The sequence below is a fragment of the Prionailurus viverrinus genome, chromosome C2 (assembly GCF_022837055.1).
Source record: "Prionailurus viverrinus isolate Anna chromosome C2, UM_Priviv_1.0, whole genome shotgun sequence".
Classification (NCBI taxonomy): domain Eukaryota; kingdom Metazoa; phylum Chordata; class Mammalia; order Carnivora; family Felidae; genus Prionailurus; species Prionailurus viverrinus.
The window spans coordinates 148,143,005-148,162,799 of NC_062569.1; the positions used below are offsets into that span (position 1 = coordinate 148,143,005).

Sequence of the window (19,795 nt, forward strand, 5' to 3'; positions counted from 1 at the left end):
CAGGAACACCTTAAATTCCAAAAAGGGGAAAAAACCCACAACTATTTGAAAGTACTGAAGAGTGCTGAAAAGCGGGCAGAAACTGGAGGCAATTTAACCCAGGAAAGAAAACATGGTAAGACCCACTTTTTTTAACGTTTATTTATTTTTGAGACAGAGAGAGACAGAGCATGAACAGGGGAGGGGCAGAGAGAGAGGGAGACACAGAATCTGAAACAGGCTCCAGGCTCTGAGCTGTCAGCACAGAGCCCGACGAGGGGCTCGAACTCACGGACCGTGAGATCATGACCTGAGCCGAAGTCGGACGCTCAACCGACCAAGCCACCCAGGCGCCCCGGTAAGACCCACTTTTATGCAGCTTTTCCCCCTGAAGAACCCCTAGTCCCCCCACTCCCACCCCAGTGATCTCTGTGGTACGTCATGGCTAAAACCTGAGCAAAAAATGCCACAGTCTTTTTGGCTTGAGGTATCAGAGGATGGAGGTTAGGATTATTAGAGCAGCTGGGAACTGAAAGAGGAAATCTTAGAAAGGGGCGAGTCACAGGAAGAAGCCCCAAACACTTTAATATAAACTTTCTTTAAATACCTGGCTAATCCCCAAACAGCACATGCATGAAGGAAACTCCAAGAAACTCAGCAGAAAAAAATAGCTGTAAGGCTAAACGAACTAAACAGAGGGGCGCCTGGGTGGCTCAGTCAGTTAAGCGGCCGACTTCGGCTCAGGTCATGATCTCGAGGTCCGTGAGTTCAAGCCCCGCGTCGGGCTCTGTGCTGACAGCTCAGAGCCTGGAGCCTGTTTCAGATTCTGTGTCGCCCTCTCTCTGACCCTCCCTTGTTCATGCTCTGTCTCTCCCTGTCTGAAAAATAAATAAAACGTGAAAAAAAAATTAAAAAAAAAAAAAAGAACTAAACAGAGAGTTTCCATGCTCCCCCACTGCATGGTATTTTAGAGTTTGAGTTCCACCAAATTAGAGATTAGTAAACACTTTGGGATTACTCTCTAAGTGTAAAACCAAGTGTCTGCAATTTCAGGGTGATCAGCCAGTATTTTAACTGCCCAACAGAACAAGAAGTGACACTCCAGATGAAGATAACTGAATTGAGAGAGTCTATAATGTATCATTCACAATGTCCAATATGTAGTTTAAAAAAAAAAAATTACTAGACAGTCACACAAGCCAGGAAAAATGTGATCTGTTTTCAAGAAGGAAAAAAAAAAGCAATGAATAGAAATAGACCCCAAAATGACTCAAGTATTGAAATTAGCAGACAAGGACTTTTTTTTTTTTAATGTTTTACTTTATTTATTTTGAGAGGAGGGGAAGGGTGGAGCGAGAAGGAAAAGCATCTTAATTAGGCTCCATGCTTAGCGCGGAGCCCCACATGGGGCTCAGTCTCACAACTGTGAGAACAGGACCTGAGCTGAAAACAAGAGTCGGATGCTTAAGCGACTGGGCCACCCAGGCACCCCATCAAAGACTTTAAAGCTGCCGATATAAACACATTCAAAGACTTAAAGGAGCATGGTGTAAATTAACTAAACTGATGGAGATTTCAGTGGAGAAAGAGATACTTTTTAATGTAAATTCTAGAACCGAACATTTTAATAGCTGAAAATTTAAATTCACTAAATGGGCTTAATAGATTAGAGACAGAAAAAAAAAGGTGGTAAACTTGAAGAAAGATCAAAAGAAATTATCCAACCTAAAGAACATGGAATTTTTTTTTTCTAAACTGAGGGGAAAACAATGAACAGAGCCTCAACGAACTGAGGAACACTAGTAGTGGACCCAATATATATGTTTAATGGGGTCCCAGAAAAAGATAGAATGAGGAAGACAAGAATATTTGAAGAAATAATGGCTGAGAACTTCCCAAATTTGGTGAAAAATATTAACTTATAAATCCAGAAATCTCACCAAACTCCAAGGAGTTTAAACATGGAAAACATCACGATCAAACTGCTGAAAATCAGAAATAAAAAGAATACTTGGGGGTGCGTGGGTGACTCAGTCGGTTTCTTTATTTCAGCTCAGGTGATGATCTCACTGTTGTGAGATCAAGCCCTGTGTTGGGCTCCACGCTCAGTGTGGAGCTTGCTTAAGAGTCTCTCTCCTTCTTTCTCTGCTCCATCCCTACTCATGTGCTCTCTCTCTCTCTCTCTCTCTCTCTCTCAAAATAAATAAACTTGAAAAAAAATAGCCAAGAAGTAGCAATCCAACATGCATCAGCTGATGGATACACACATAAAATGTGGCATTATCATACACTGGATACAAATTCAGCAATAAGAAGGAACGAAGCACTGATAAGTGCTACAACATGAAGGAACCTCAAAAACATTATGCTAAGTAAAAGACATAAGACCACATATTGTATAATTCCATGTCTATGAAATGTCCAGATGAAGCAAATTTATAGACAGGAAGTAAATTTGTGGTTGCCTAGTGACAGTGGGGGGAGTGGAATAGGGAGTCATTGCTAATGGGCACAAGGTTCTAAAATTAGACTGTGGTCAGAAGATGGTAGGGGAAGGGAAGAGAGAGGCAGACCAAGAAACAGACTCTTAACTACAGAGAATAAACTGGTAGTTACCAAAGGGGAGGCTGCTAGGGGGATGGGGGAAATGGGTGATGGGGATTAAGGAGGGCACCTGTGATGAGAACTGGGTGTTGTATGGAAGTCTTGAATCACTAAATTATACACTTGAAATTAACATTACGCTGTATGTCAACTAACTGGAACTTAAATAAAAACTTAAGGAAATAAAACTATGGTGATGACTACACAACTCTGTAAATATACTAAAAATAACTGAATTGTACACTTAAACTAGCAGAATGTTATCACATGTATATTTCAATAAAGTAAAAATGAGGATAAAATAAAAATATTTTCAGGTAAACAAAAACATAATTCATCACCAGATCTGCGCTAAAAATAATGCTAAAGGAAATTCTTCAGGCTGAAGGGAAACGACATCAGATGAATCTCAGATGTACAGGAGCAATGAAGAATACCAGAAATGATCTATATGTAGGTGAATACAAAAGACTATCTTTTCTTCTTTGACCTAAAAGATAACTATGTGAAGCCAAAATTATAACATTGTCTATACAGCATTTCATAAAGATGAACTTGTATCTAAACAGTATGTTGGTTATATTTTCAAATAATATGCTTAAATATGGATTCAGGTGAAATACCTCTAAAATTAAAGTAATAGATCCAGTTATTCTGAAAAATAAGTACAAGTAATATAGGAGGTCCAAACACTGGAAACACAAGCTGGGAAGCAATATTTGCAAAACAAATATCTGGCAAGGAACTTGTATCTGTAATACAAAAGGAATGAGACACCAGAAATAAAAAGATAAAATATAGGCAATAAAAAGTACGCAAAAGACTTGAATAAACTTGAAATGGGAAAAAAGACTTAAAATTAATGAATTAATGCAAATTAATGAAATAACATTTCACATCCACCAGGATAGCTAAAATTTATTTATTTATTTTTTTTTTTTTTTTTTAAATTTTTTTTTTCAACATTTATTTATTTTTGGGACAGAGAGAGACAGAGCATGAACGGGGGAGGGTCAGAGAGAGAGGGAGACACAGAATCGGAAACAGGCTCCAGGCTCCGAGCCATCAGCCCAGAGCCTGACGCGGGGCTCGAACTCACGGGCCGCGAGATCGTGACCTGGCTGAAGTCGGACGCTTAACCGACTGCGCCACCCAGGCGCCCCACAGGATAGCTAAAATTTAAACGACTGGCAATACTAAATGTTGGTAAGGTTGTAGAGCAACTGGAGATCCCATACATTTCTGGTGAAGGTTTCTTATCAAGTTAAAAATAAACCTCCCTAGGGGCACCCGGGTGGCTCAGTTGGTTAAGCCTCCGACTTCAGCTCAGGTCATGATCTCACAGTTTGTGAGTTCGAGCTCTGCATCAGGCTCTGTGTTGACAGCTCAGAGCCTGGAGCCTGCTTCGAATTCTGTGTCTCCCTCTCTCTCTGCCCCTCCCCGCTCATGCTCTGTCTCTCTCTGTCTTAAAAATTAAAAACAAAAAACAAAAAACAAAAAAACAAAAAACAAAAACATTAAAAAAAAAACAAAAAAAAAACCTCCCTATAACCCAGCAATTCCATTCCCAAGTATTGGCCAAGGGAAGTAAAAACACATTATCCACACATAAGAAAGACTTATAGAAGGAGGTTTTTAACAGTTTTATTCACAATAGCCCCAAACTGAAACAGCCTAAATGTTCATCAACAAAAGGATGGATAAACAAGTTATGAGCAATCCATACAAAGGAATACTGTTCCGCAATGAAAAAGAATGAACATACAACCAACAGAAAAAACAAACAAACAAACCCTCAAAGACACGATTTAAGTGAAAGTCAGCAGACATAAAATAGTGTATACTGTATGATTCCATTTAAATGTAGCTTAAGAAGAGGCAAAATTAATCACTAGTCCAAGAAATCAGAACAGTGCTTGCCTATAGGGGGTAAGGACTGACTGCAAGGGAGTGATAGAAATGTTCCATATCTTTTTTTTTTTTTTTTAACGTTTATTCATTTTTGAGAGACAGAGTACGAGCTGGGATGGGGCAGAAAGAGAGGGAGACAGACTCCAAAGCAGGCTCCAGGCTCTGAGCTGTCAGCACAGAGCCTGATGTGGGGCTCAAACTCACGACTCGCGAGATCATGACCTGAGCCGAAGCCGGACCCTTAACCGACTGAGCCACCTAGGTGCCCCAGAAATGTACTAGATCGTAATTGGGATAGTGGTTATACAGGTACGTACACTTATCAAAAGTCATTGAAGTGTACACTTTAAGATGTGTGTATTTTACAGTATGTAAATTTTACCCACAAAATGTTTTCAGAAGTTTATCATTCAGATACACTTTAGCTACACTGAAGTCTTGCATTTTATCGCTATTAATGCAAATATGGTAACGAATTGTTATCAAACATTAAACGTTAACTGGTTAATAGGGAAGGTCATCATGAATGTAAGACAATGTCTGAAATGAAAACAAGTCTTATTCCCTACTATCAAATTCATTTCCCATATATTAATCTAATTATAAATAGTTCTATAAGCAGAAAATATATAGCTATTTGCATACAATGGTTTCTGAACTGTCATGATCTCCTCCCATCTGGGGCTTAAATTGGAGGGTCAGGACAAGAGGAACATCGAACAAAGTAATACAAATAATTACTATGGAGGAAATGTGCAGGATCCTAATAGAGAATAAAGGGGAGACTTATTTTGGAAAGGGTCATCAGGGAAAGTCTCTATGAAGAGGTAATCCTTGCTAAGATCTTAGAACATATGAAAATTTAAAAGCTGAGTAAAGTTACTTAGATTAAGGAGAAACAAAAGGGATAGAGCAGGGAGAGGGAACATTATTGTACAAAAGTCCCTACGTCTCTGTGGGGCCAGCAAGGAAGAATTAGCTGGTACCAAAGAGAATCAGGACACAGTAAAGTTAGTGGAGCAAGGTGGCTTGGAATAAGTTTGACGAGTGACAGGTAAGGGCCAGATCACACTGCAGGTTAACGGTCTCCCTGGATTTGGGTTTCACTGAGTCGTAACAGGAAACCAAAAGAAGGACTTTGAGGAGAAAAGGGGCTGAGACACCAAGAGCCCAGTCACTCTGGGAAACGTGTAGGAAAGTGAGGGGAAAGGACTAGTGTATTAAGAATGAACACTCTCAAATGGGAAGAGAGTCTCTCTCTCTCAAAAATAAATAAACATTAACAAGTTATTATAATTAGCGGTGCCTGGGTGGCTCAGTTGGTTAGGCATCCAACTTTGACTCATGTCATGATCTCGTGGTTTGCGGGTTCGAGCTGTGCTGACAGCTCAGAGCCTGGAGCCTGCTTCGGATTCTGTGTCTGCCTCTCTCTCTGCCCTTCCCCCGCTCGTACTCTGTCTCTCTTTCTCAGAAATAAATAAAACATTAAAAAGTTATTATAATTAACACAATGAAGTGCTGATTCTTCTTGCCTGTTGAGAAACCTCTTATACAATGTATTATGTCTGTAACTGTTTTTAATACACTTAAGACTTTTGAGGTCAAGGAAATTATTGGTATGTTCTCCCACAAAACTGACCCCAGTACCAAGTAAACAAAAAGAAAAGATCTGGGGCGCTTGAGTGGCTCCGTTTGTTAAGCATCTCACTCTGTGAGTTCAAGCCCCAGTGTCAGGCTAGCACAAAGCCCGTGTGGAATTCTCTCTCCCTCTTTCTCTGCCCCTTCCCTGCTCACACTCACTCTCCCTCTCTCTCTCAAAAATAAATAAATAAAACTAAAACAAAAAAAACCCAACAACAACAAGATTAGTGAACTGAACTAATGGATTACCGGTCTGACCCATAAGTCTTGCAATACATTAGACAGCAATTATTCCTAATACTAAGAGTGGTAACTCTTTATAAAAGGAAATACAAGTCCTTGTCAGAGGGCATTTTAAGTGATTCAACTGTCAAAATTTAATTTCCAAAAACTCAGCTTAGGAAACCCAAGGACACTTGCAAAAGGAAAGGAGAAAACAACTAGACACTTCAACATACAGACATGGTCTGAGAAATTTCCATACGCATCAACGTCCCAAATAACATCTAATTCAGAAATTTTTCCACTAACCAAATTTTTACACTACCACCTATTTGTTCTTCCATTTCTCCGCTAGCATTAGGTACTGAATGTATAAAAACGATTAAGGCAATCGATACAGAAAACAGTCTAGTTAGGAACAGTGTCAGAACAAATAACTGCATTACAATAGGTCCTGTAATAGACATACACTATGAGCTATAATGCAGAAGTGCTATAAGAGAAATATGAAACAAAGTATTACAGGACAGTACTTGCCAGGAAGAGCTGAGGAAAGTTCGACAGATAAAGAGCAAACTTAACTGGGTTGTGAAGCATGAATAAAAGTTTGGCAGATGAAAAAGAAGGAATAAGATGTGCAAAATTATGAGCTTGTAAACAGGGAAATGACAAGATCATCTCTGTGATTTAGAAAGATAATGCTGGCAGCAGCAGTGTGGACGAGAGAGACTGAAGAGAAATGTGAAAAGAAGGTGGCCCTCACTCTAGACAGGGAGAGAAGGATGCATACCGAAGCCATACTGGTGCAGGCTAAAGAAAGGGTTTTTATTTGAGGACTACTAAAGTGGCATCATCAATAGGCAAGGAGAAGCTAAGATTGTGGCTGGGGGCCGGACGGATGGTGAGACACCATTAGCCAAAACACGAAAGGGAGAAAGGGAGAGAGGAATCTGAGCATAATGTATTTGATAGGACTAAAGGACATTCAGGTGGAGATCACATAGACAGATATACAGAAACTGAAAGAGTGGTTTAAGACAGATGTACAGATTAGAGGCTCACAGTAATGAAGTGGCAACTGAAGTCATGGGGCAGTTAAAGTATCTCAGGGAGAAGATGTGGAGGAGGACTGAGGATTGATTCAACGTTCATCTCTGACTCATGTCCTTTTTTCCCTGAACTACTGTGTGCACGCACTACAGCAGACCTACGGATACAATGGTATTTAAGCGGCACAAAACTCCTCCAGAGCATGTACTGAATATTTACAGAACACCTCCTACAAGCAAGGCACGGTGGGGAAAATAAAGATGAATGAAACTTAGCCCTCATCATCAGGGGATTTACAAACCAGCAGAGAAATCAATTAACATTTTGTTAAATTAAATTATAATTTGTATCATTAAAAAATCTATTGCCAAAAAATCAGGAGATTAACAAAATACACATGTCATTCAAGGTGCTAATTAAGTCTACACAGCCAGAGCAAAAGAAGCTGAGTCGAATGAAACAAACATGAAGTGTGTGTCTTCCCCACCCCGATCAGGACTACTAGCTGTTAGTTACAGGATGTGTATGGGTGCAATGCTCTTTACAGGCCACTCCATTCCAGGCTCAGAAGAACCCTATTCATGGACTATTCTCTTCAATCCTCACAAACGCTCTAAGGCAGTTGCGTTTATTACCTCACACTGGTGAAAAGGTTTACAGAATTGGTTAACTTGCCCGAGGTCACGCAGCTAGCCAGGAGGCAGGCCAGGGTCTCCACTGAAGTTTAGATCTGGCCCCCAAGTCTGCTTACAAGACCATCATGCTGAACTGCTGCGCATCATCAGAGACTTTCACAGTATTTCTGTCATTTCAGATTTCATAAAGAGAAAGTTACTGTTCCGCTGCCTGTAGTGAAGAAAGCAAGAACAAGATAGGAGAGAAATGGACGCAATTTAGAGGAACAATGTGATCATCTGGAAACAGAAGAAAGCGGTCCAATGAGGTCTGCAATGATGATGGTGATTGCTCCTGATTCCAACCTTGCCAAAGGAGTCCAAAGAACAGCTTTTCTTCTTGGGTTGCTCTAAACCTGGTTTCTAGGCACTCACAGTGTGAATATTTTATAGGCCTTAAAATCCAAGAGCATGAATTATTCAGAGATCTAAGCACTTCTGGAAAAGACATTTTACATACTTTACATCAGGGAAGGCTTCTTTGCCTTCTGACTTGTAAATCACATGTAACAAGAATAAAATTTAGCCAGCACCACCAATTTTGGTGAAAGACTTAAATCTAAAATCAAAGTAAAGGATGGGGAGCATTGACTTCTAAAGAGACTTTAATTTCATAACTATATAATAATCTCCCCCAGTAATATCCTTGTTAACTTTTTTTTTTTAATTTTTTTTAACGTTTATTTTTGAGACAGAGAGAGACAGAGCGTGAGCAGGGGAGGGGCAGAGAGAGAGGGAGACACAGAATCTGAAACAGGCTCCAGGCTCTGAGCAGTCAGCACAGAGCCCAACGCGGGGCTCGAACTCACGGACCATGAGATCATGACCTGAGCCGAAGTCGGACGCCCCACCGACCGAGCCACCCAGGCGCCCCTGTTAACTTTTAATTATTCAAAATGTGGGTTATTTGGTGAATCCTCCCCTCCAGTACTTCTCAATGCCGTTGAGTCACAGCCTGAAATATCCAATTACCCGCATGACATCTCCTGGCTGTCTCAAAATCACCTCAAAATCAACAGGTCAGGACCCAAATTCATCATCTCCCCCTCCAAACCTGATCCCCTTCCAGGATTCCCTGCAACGAATGAATGGACCATCCATCCGGTTTTACAAGCCAGAAACCCAGGGGTCATCCCTGCTGCTTCTTTCTTCCCTCTGACATCCAATCCACCACCCGACTAAGCCTCCTTACTTCAGTCCGCCTCCAGCACCGCATGACCCAAGTACTCCCCCCCTCACCTGTTCCACTACGGCGGCCTCCCAACTCACCTAGCCACAGCCACTCCTGCCCCCATCAATACGTCCTCCATACTGCAGCTGCAAGGACTGTTTTTAAAAAGGCACAACTCTCGTATTTCCCTCCTGCTGAAGACCTTTAATTTCCCTCCAGTGTATTACAAGATATAGACAAAACTCTATAGTACAGCCCAGGCCTTACTGGCCCCAGCTTCCTCTCACACTTCTCCTGACTCTTTCCAGGCATCCTGGCTTCTCTTTTGGTATCCCATACTTGCTAAATCACCCCACCGAAAACCCACACACCCTCTGTCTGATACCTCTCCGTTCCCAGCTCACCTAGTTAACTCCTACTCACACCACAGACGTCAGCTTAGTTAGCACTTTTTCACTCAAATATCAGCTTTCACTTCCTCATTCAATGTTTATTTACAGTGCCTGCTACATACCAGGAACCGGACAGTTAATATACATCAAAGAACAAACAAAAAGCACTAGCTATGTGGAGCCTAGTGTGTGAGTGGAAAACAATAAACATCATTTTTTTAAGTGTATTTATTTATTTTGAGAGTGCGAAACAGTGTGAGCAGGGGAGGGGAGGGGAAAAGACAGAGAGAGAGAGAGAGAGAGAGAGAGAGAGAGAGAGAGAGAGAGAGAGAATCCCAAGCACGCTCTATGCTGTCAACGCAAAACCCCACACGGGACTCAATCTCCCAGATCGTGAGATCATGACATGAGCCAAAATCAGGTCAGACGCTCAACCGACTTTGCCACCCAGGTGCCCCTAAACATAATTTTTAAAGTAAATTATATACGATGCTAGAAAGCAGTAATTGCCGTGGGGGGAATAGACGAGCAGAGTAAGGAGCATCGGGAGTGCAGGCGATCATGGGGCCAGCAGAAATGTCAAACTGGTGGTCAAGGCAGACTCCACTGAGAAGGCACCAGCTGAGCAAAGACGAAGGGAGAGAGTCAGCCCTGTGGATGTCTATCAGAGAGAACAGCAGCAGGGGCAAAGGCCCTAAGACAGCGTCTGGGTATTCAAGTAGCACCGCAGGGCCAGTGTGGCTGAGGCAGAGTGAGTGAGAGGGGCGAGGAGGAGAAAACAAGATCAGAGAGGTAGCAGAGAGGCAAGGAAGGATGATTACAAAGCCTCATAGGCCACTGTGAGAACTCTGGTTCCTACTGACCGAAATAGACAGCCATTAGAGTGCTGAGCAGAGTGGCTTAGATTTAGAAAGGATCCCTTAGGCTGTTGTGGGAGAACAGACTGTAAGGGGTAAGAGTGAAAAGACAGACCAGTTCATATGATACTGATTTTCATGACTTCCTAACTCCGCAACCAGATCTAATAATCCCCCTAGTCCTGCACTATTAACCTCATTATTTGATTAATATTTACCTCCCCCTGTAGAGAGCCAGCTCCATGAAAGACAGTCTAAGTCTACTTTGGCTCGCTGTAGCATTCCCAGGGCCTAGCACAGTGCCTGAAATACACTAGGCAAACACTTGTTGAAAGACTGACTCTATTAGAGCTTTCAGAATGTGAAGTGCATACATGTCTCATTGTCCCGTCACAAAAAGAAACAGAGGCAACTTTATACCTAGGTTTATCTAAACTGATGGTCATAAAAAACATCATTTGGGTGAGGGAAATCAGTTCTGCTGTGACAATATTGTCAAACATGTTATTTCTTAAAATCCTCCTCCTTCCTCCCCAAGTGCATATTCTGCCAGAAGTTTCTAAAACCCAGATTGGATCATGCCATTCATTCTAATAGCTGGTGAGATAAATTCCAAAAGGTACAGGGTACTTGCAACTTCTCCCTAACACAGCTTTCTCATCTCCTGCCATCTTGACACTGTACCTCCAGCCACAAAGAAAAGGAAGGGAGAAGAAAGCCAATACTTGTTGAATACCTATTGTTAGGCAAGCCCCTAAATCATATATATATTAATGTTTAGATTTATTTATAGACACAAATATATTCAAATATTTCACATGTCTAACACAGATGTGTATTATATTAGATATACAATATATAATCTATGATCATATATACTACATATGATATACAAATATATATATCTATAATAGATATATGAGTTTAATATATATCTATAATATTACACACACACACACGGGGCGCCTGAGTGGCTCAGTTGGTTAAGCGTCCAACTTCGACTCAGGTCATGATCTTGTGGTTTGTGAGTCTGAGCCCCTAATTGGGTTCTGTGCTGACAGCTCAGAGCCTGGAGCCTGCTTGGGATTCTGTGTCTCCCTCTCTCTCGGCCCCCGCCCGCCCCACACACACACTGTGTCTCTCTCTCCTTCAAAAATAAATAAACATTAAAAAAAAAAAAAAGGTTCAAAGGAATTACTATCTTCCAGCATTAACCATACAGAAGCAGCAAACTGTACAGGCTTTGAGGACCTCAGGGTGATTCAGTCGGTAGAGCATGCAACTCTTGATCTTGGGGTTGTGAGTCCAAGCCCCACAATGGGTATAGGGCTTACTTCAAATTAATTAACTAGTTATTTAAAAAAAAAAAAAAAAAAGTACAGGCTTTGGCGTGAACTCTGGCTTGGGCCCAATCCCATGTCCAGCCTCTTCCCAGCTGTGCCTACTTGGCCAGGTTATGTATCCATTCTACTCTTTAGGGAATAGTTGCTATGTACCAGTGCTGTTTGAGCTTTAAACCTCCTTATAAACCTCCCTACGCTGTGGTTTTCTGGTATGTAAACTGGGGTGACGACAGCACATCCCTAGAAAGGGAGAATTAATCACAGCAACTGTGATTACTTCATACATACCTTCAACAACTCCTTACCAAAAAGAGGGTTCACATACGTTCGATTACTTTGTAACAAACACTGTTCCTGGCAATACCGCTAGGACTCTTGGGTCCTGAGAAACTGTTCCTCCTTCTGGCGGAGACAGCCGCCTGCACACACGCATCTCCATTTTGCTCACTCCTGAGCTCCACTAAAACTACAACAAAGGGAGTTTTTAAAAAGTCATAAACTCCTAATGATAAGGAGAAAGGAAGAGAAAAGAAGCAACAGCAATGAAATCCTCAAATCTGGCAAGCTGCCGGGCAATGGTAACCGACAGCACGCCCCAGAGAGCAGGGTTCCCAAGCCAGCGGTGGGGAAAGCTGAGAAGCAACCCAGGAAAGACACGGGGGAAGCAGTTAGAAGGTTAGGTCCCCAGAGCCTGTCCTTTCTTTCTTGATGGTGCCAAATGCTTCCTCCATATCCTGGCAGAAGCCTAAGGTGTTTCCGCCCCATTGCTTGTGTTCTGGATCTGGGGATGACCGGCAGGACGGAAGTACCAAACACTGGACAGGAGGGACTACTATTCCTCTGCTCTGGCTCAGGAGACTGGCAGCCAGATCTCTTCCTTCCAAATGGGAAGCTGCAGAACTATGCGGAGGAAGAAAAGTTAAAACAAGATCATCATAACCTCAGAGATGAGAGAACATATTGCATCTATCAAATAAGAATAGGATGCTATCATGAGAGACACTCAGAGACTAAAAAATAGCCTTTGGAAATAAAAAACATGATCATGGAAAAAAAATTTAATATTTTTTAATTTATTTTTGAGAGAGAGAAAGAGCACAAGCGGGGATGGGGCAGTGGGGGGAGGGGCACAGAAAATCCAAAGTGAGCTCTGTGCTGACAGCCCTAGCCCTATGCGAGGCTCGAACTCACAAACCATGAGGGCATGACCTGAGCCGAAGTCAGCCGCTCAACTGACTGAGCCACCCAGGCGCCCCTGGAAAACATTTTTTTTTATCCAAATAGAAAGGTTGGGAAATCAGTGTTAAGAAAATCTAAGGATTAGTTGCTATGTGCCAGCACTGTTGAGCTTTAAACCTCCCGAGGCTATGGTTTCTGGTACATAAACTGGGCAGAGAGTAATAAGTAGCTGATGGAAAACAGATAAGAAAATTAGAAGACCTTTACAATGTTCACATCCACATAACGGGTATTTCAGAAGAAAGACTACAAAGCAAATAGAAGGGAGAAAATAACAAAATATTTCATGAGAATTTCCCCAGAAGTTACTGTATATCCAGATTTAAAGGGTCCATCAAATACTCAACTTGATGGATGCAAATAGACCCATACTAATATACATCATTTTAGGAGTGCCTGGGTGGCTCAGTCGGTTGAGTGTCCAATCTGGCTTAGGTCATGATCTCGCGGTTTGTGAGTTCAAGCCCCACATGCTTCATATTCTGTGTCTACCTCTCTCTCTGCTCCTCCACCACTCATGCTCTGACTCTCTCTCAAAAATAAACATTAAAAATTTTTTTTTTAAAGATACATCACTTTACATTTCAAAACAATGTGGTCAATATGGAGATTCTATAAGTTTGGAGACAGAAAAAAAAAGCAGGTCAAATACTAATTATCATGAATCATAATGCTTGGAATTCTCAACAGCAATACTGGAAGCAGAGGGAACTTCAAAATTCTAAAAGAAAATTATTTTCAACTGAAATTCTATTACCTGACAAAGTATCAGTCAAGTATGAGGATAGAATCAAAACATATTCAGACAGGCAAGGTCTCCAAAAAATGTAACTCTTCTTGTCAAGAAGCTACTGGAGTTTGAGCGCCATTAGAGAGAGTAAATCAATAAAAGAAAAAGGACACAAACTTCCAGTTATAAAGCAAGTCAGGAGATGAAAAGTATAGCATAAGGAATAGAGTTGATAAGATTATAAGTTTGTCTGGTGACAGATGGTAACTACACTTATTGTGGCGAGCACTATGTACAGAATTGTTAAACCACTAGGTTGTGCCCCTGAAACTAATGTAACTTGTATGTCAACTATACTTCAATAATAAAAATATTTTTTTTAACGTTTATTTATTTTGAAAGAGAGAGAGAGCAGGGGAAGGGCAGCGAGAGGGTGAGAGAGAATCCCAAGCAGGCTCCACACTGTCAGCACGTAGCCCCATGTAGGGCTCGATCTCATGAACCATGAGATCATGACCTGAGCCAAAATCAAGTCAGATGATGGGGCACCTGGTGGCTCAGTCGGTTAAGCGTCCGACTTCAGTTCGGGTCATGATCTCGTGGTCTGTGGGTTCAAGCCCCACATAGGGCTCTGTGCTTACGGTTCAGAGCCTGGAGCCTGCTTCAGATTCTGTGTCTCCTTCTCTCTCTGCTACTCCCCTGCTCATGCTCTATCTCTCTGTCTCTCAAAAATAAATAAACGTTAAAAAATTTTTTTTAAAGAAGTCAGATGATTAAAAAAAAAAAAAGTCAGACGCTTAACCTACTGAGCCACCCAGGTGCCCCAAAAATAACTTTTAAAAGACAGAATCCAGGATACAGGAAAGATCCAACCCAGGAGACCTAAAGAGGTTCCAGCTGTGCCCCAGACAAGGAGGATAAGCGGGTCAGACTGAAGTAGTGTAACTTGAGACAGACATGTCCCCGGTGCCACACCAGCTGTTTAACCTGAGGACTGAACGCCCCGAAACCTGGCCCAGATTCCTATCTGTACCCAGCTGGGCTTGGTTTGATCTTGACCGTACGGTGACACAGTTCCTGCTCGCCTTCAAAGCCCCGCAGCTGCACCAGCAGAGGCCATTCATGCCCCGGGGCAGAAAGGTTCTGCTTTGAGCCACGCTGTTAACTCTGGGCAAGCCACAGTGAGCTGAACAGCAGAAAATACAGAGCAGCCCATGCCCTCTGCCTGCGCTTCTGCTCTCCTTTCAGACCCCGGAGATATTATACATTCCGTACAGACTGTGGCAATGAAGTGAATATCCCAATAAAATGAGTCCAATGAATTATTGTTTCCCAAGTGCATATGAAAGTTACGTTTACACTATACCGTAGCCTACTAAGTGTGCGATGGCATTATGTCTAGAAAACAAGGTGCATACTTTAATTTGAAAAGACTTCATTGCTAAAGATGCTAACCATCATCTGAGCATTCAGCAAGCTGCAATCACTAATCACAGATCACCATGACACATATAGTAACATAAAGTTTGAAATATTGCAAGAATTACCAAAATGTGACACGGAGGCATGAAGTGAACAAATGCCGTTGGAAAAATGGTGCTGACAGACTTGCTCCACAAAGGGTTGCCACAAACCGGCACTTTGTTTAAAAAAAACAAAACAACAACAAAAAAAGACAGTATCTGCAAAGCACAATAAAACAAGGTGTGCCTTGTATGAGGCCCACACTAGAGACTTCCAGATGCCCTACTGTGTGGTCCATTTCCTAGGACTCACTCATGACACTACTCATTAACTTCCACCGAAAGTCCCCCTATAAACGGTCAGGGAAGCTGAAGTCATTCTCTTCTGCTCATCTTTTCCTGGAAAACCCCATCTATAATAATGACAATATTGTCCTTTCCTTACACACTCAGGTTTGTACTTACAATTGTAAAACAAAATTTTAATCTCAAATTTAGAAAGCTCTAGTATTTTCTAATAAGTCTGTTTGGAATTCATCTACACTCAGGGGAAAAGAACTTCGTTATCACAGTTTACTTAATGAAAAATTCATTGTTAATAAAGACACGGTTTATAGTCCTATAAGGTTTAACTGGAGAATTAATAAGGGGTTATGATTTTTAGAGCCTTGTAGGAAAGAGTAATCCCAAAGGCATTATGATTTCGTTGCTGTGTAGAACATTAACCAATTATATCTAACTTGGCAATTTTGTTCAGACCTTCCTTTCCCTGTGGACTACATATATTCTTTAAATCCTCTCAAAACCAGCTCTTTGTGGCACTCTCTATAACAGTTAAATAAAACTTTGAAACATGCTCACTATTTGCATGAGAATTTTGTTGTAACACTACTCAATCAAAATCAAAAATATTGTTTAGTATGGGTATCTGTGTATATGTCCACTGTGTGTGTGCATTTGTGTCTATGTGTATATTTGTGTGTATATATATGTAAAGCTTATTTTAAAAAATTTTTAATGTTTGTCTTAATTTTTGAAAGAGAGAGAGAGAGAGAGAGAGAGAGCGCGCGCGCGCGCGCGTGAGTGGGGGAAGGGCAGAGACCGAGAGGGAGACACAGAATCTGAAACAGGCTCCAGGCTGTGAGCTGTCAGCACAGAGCCTGATATGGGGCTCGAACTCGAGAACGGCGAGATCATGACCTAGGCCGAAGTCAGATGCTCAATCAACTGAAGCCATCCAAGGCGCCCCGTATGTAAAGTTTATTTTAAAAAGCAAGAGAAAGATTAACAGGTCAGAACAGAGGCTACCTCTGGAAGAAGGAGGCAAACGTTTTGTGTCTTAATCTGATGGTAAATACAATGATCACAGCATTCATACTCTTTTAAAAATATATGTACATATATACCACATGATATATATACGTATAAATCACATATATCATACATATACAAATATATACGTACATATGTATACATACTTTTTGTACACCTGGGATATATTTTGCAACAAAAGGAACTTACTTTATTTATTTTTTTTTAATTTTTTTTGGAATGTTTATTTATTTTTGGAATGTTTATTTATTTTTGAGAGAGAGAGAGACAGAGCATGAGCGAGGGAGGGGCAGAGAGAGGGGAGACACAGAATCGGAAGCAGGCTCCAGTCTCCCAGCTGTCAGCACAGAGCCCGATGCGGGGCTCAAACTCACAAGCCGTGAGATCATGACCTGAGCCAAATCAGACGCTCAACCGACTGAGCCACCCAGGCGCCCCTAAAAGGAACTTATTTTAAAAAAGAACAAGAAATTGTTATGATTGGGTATTCAAGGGGTTACCATAGGATGGAATGTACATAAAATATGTCTGTTCACATTTTCTCTTCCCGAAGGCCTTCTCTATTCATTCCTGCCAAGCCAATCAATTGAATGAACATAACCTTAAAGTCAACACCACTAAGTGGAAACAAAGTTAAAAAATTCACCATTATTTAACCTGGTCCTCAAAATTTTCTTGGCTCGGTCTCTAAATATAAAAGGACACACAGGTTCTAAGAAATGCATTTAAATCAAACAAATTTAGCTACTGCCTTTAAGTTATAAAATCTTTTTAAGTTATAAAAAATATTCCTGGTGAAAAGGGCACTAAAATTATACTGAAGTACAATCATCTGTTTCAATTATCTACCTGAAACTTATCCTACAATGGCAGAAGGATTTTCATGCAGCAAGGCTTTTAATGGCTAAAATCTAGACACAACCAAAATGTCCATCAGTACAGGACCAATAAAATATATTACATGTGAACAATGCATACTATGCAGCATTTTAAAAATGAGGGCCGGCGGTGCCTGGATGGCTCAATAAATTAAGCATTGGACTCCTGACCTGCTCAGGTCAGGATCTCATGGTTTGTGAATTTGAGCCCTGCATCAGGCTCTGCTCCGGATTCTCTCTCTGCCCCTTCCCCACTTGTGCCATGCGCACTCTCTCTCTAAAAATAAATAAAATTTTTAAAAAGAGCCAAGATTAAAAAAATTTTTTTTCTACAGCCTATATTACCATTATCACTTTAAAAGGAGCAAATAAGGATAAACTAATCAGACAGATTCTTTACCCTGGACTCCAGAAGTGAACTCAGAAAAGACCAGCCAGTCAAGGCTGCTGTAATCCCAGTGGACAGAGGATGGGGGTGGGGTGGGGAGGGGAGGGTGTGTCTCCGGAAGAGGAAAACTACATCCTCCTGCTGCTCTCATTAAACCTGCTTTTCCTGCAGCATTAACATTCAAGATAACTTTCGATTTTTATTTTAAGAATGAAGAGTCTTGCAACAGTATTACCGGTAAGAAGGCTTAACGTTTGTTTTACGTTTGAAACCTAAGCCGATCTGAAACACGAGAAGACAAGAGACTAAAGACGATGGAAAGGAAAAGTGTGACCAGCCCGGGAGTAAGAGCCTTGGGAATTGTTAAGAAAGGGGATTTACGGTGCAGATAGATGAAGAGTTTGAGGGAAGAGGTGGGACACTCCGAGAAGAGAAATCAATGTCTTTGAGAGGCATAATGGTGACTACACATTTACTCCAATCGCAGGCTTGACTCCCGCCCCCACACACGCACAAGCTCACAAGGCACTGACAGCAGCAAGGGAACGAGCACAGTCGATCTTAACACTGCTCTGGCTTTAAAAAGGTCATATATTTACATTACAGATTAAGCACTTTCCAGCGATTAACTCGGAACCCAATTAATTGGTTAAAAACCAAAATGGTCTTCCCCAGCCAACTACCATTGCTACAGTGGCGATTCTCTGCTGCTACTTATCTAAAAGGTCGTTCAACACTTTATGATTAATTCTCAAAAGAACGCTGAGCCTCTAACATTTCCTCTTCCCACCGCTGTACCTGACTCTCCTAAGGTCAGAGTCGGGAAAGTCCACACAACACGGACCATATTCTCAGCAATGGTTCTGAGAACGCGAGAGGGACCACAAAGTACCCGAGTCGCCCCCAGACTCCCGGAGCGAGCCGTCCACCGCCTCTCTCCCCTGCCCGTCGCCCTGGGAAGCCGAGAGGCTCGAGATGGGAATCTTCCAGACCTCCCCGACAAGCAATCGACGGCCAGGTAACGCGGCGGTGCGGCCCTCCCCGGTCGAGTGCGGGTCCCCGCGCGTCACCGCCGCGGTCGGCCCGAGGGGAGGCGGGCTGGGCCGGAGACGTTGGCGGAGGCCCCCCGGTCCGCAGGCTGCCCGGGTGTTCCTCCGGCCCGTTCCACCGGGCGGCGCCGGGCGCAGGAGAGGCCGGGCTGGGCGCCGCCGCACCGCGCAGGCCGGGTTGGCCGGGGGCGCCTCCTCACGCGCGGACGGGGGGCACGAGCCCCCAGCGCGTCGCGAGACCGGCCGACCGCACTCACCTGGCTTCGCTGACCCCTACGCCGACCCCAAGCGCTCACGCACAGGAAGAGGCGGCTGTGCCCGGACCCGGCCGGCGTCCGCGGCTCCACCTCGGTCCCGGGGAGCCGGGAGCAGACGGCGGGCGCTAGGCTAGGGGCGCCGGCGGGGCGCGGCGCCGTGCGCACCGCAGCGACCAATCGGCACGCAGCAAGTGGCCGGTCGGGGGCGGGGCGGGGCTCGAGGGGCGGGGCAGAGGCGCCACTGGGCGGGGCGAGGGTACCAGGTCTCCACGACCCCCAGGAGCTGTCGGCTGACTCCACGCCTTAGGGTTCTCGGCCGCTTAAACCTGACTGGTCCTGCTGTGTTCCCGACGGCGGCTGGGGCCCGGCTCCCACCGCTGCGTTTCTGCTAGCCAACTTCAAGCGCAGCATCCGTGAGGTCATGCGCGAGGAGAGCCCAAGACCCAGAGGGCAGGTACTCTCTTTGCATGTAGGCCCAGCGGCGTTGGCCGCGCGAGCTGCCCAGAGTAGGGCACGTGCTCCAGAAAAGGGTTCCACGGAACTGAAGGTCTGTAGGGATGCCCGTTTCTAATCCCCACGCTCAGAAATGGAGGCCTAGAAAAGCGCAGTTACTCG

General features: G+C 43.0%; 1 protein-coding gene across 4 annotated transcripts in view; it reads right to left on the reverse strand.

The window, feature by feature from the left end:
• TMEM50B (transmembrane protein 50B) overlaps positions 1-19,335 on the reverse strand; it is a 34,506-nt gene extending 15,171 nt beyond the window's left edge. For 2 of the 4 annotated variants that reach the window (XM_047874905.1, XM_047874908.1), the window contains exon 1: positions 19,181-19,335. The gene's annotated coding sequence lies outside the window, so the exon portion shown is untranslated. Of the gene's footprint in view, positions 1-18,672; positions 18,785-18,866; positions 19,079-19,180 lie in introns of those variants that run through there. The other 2 variants (XM_047874907.1, XM_047874906.1) reach the window with 2 other exon arrangements.
• Positions 19,336-19,795: the final 460 nt, after the last annotated feature.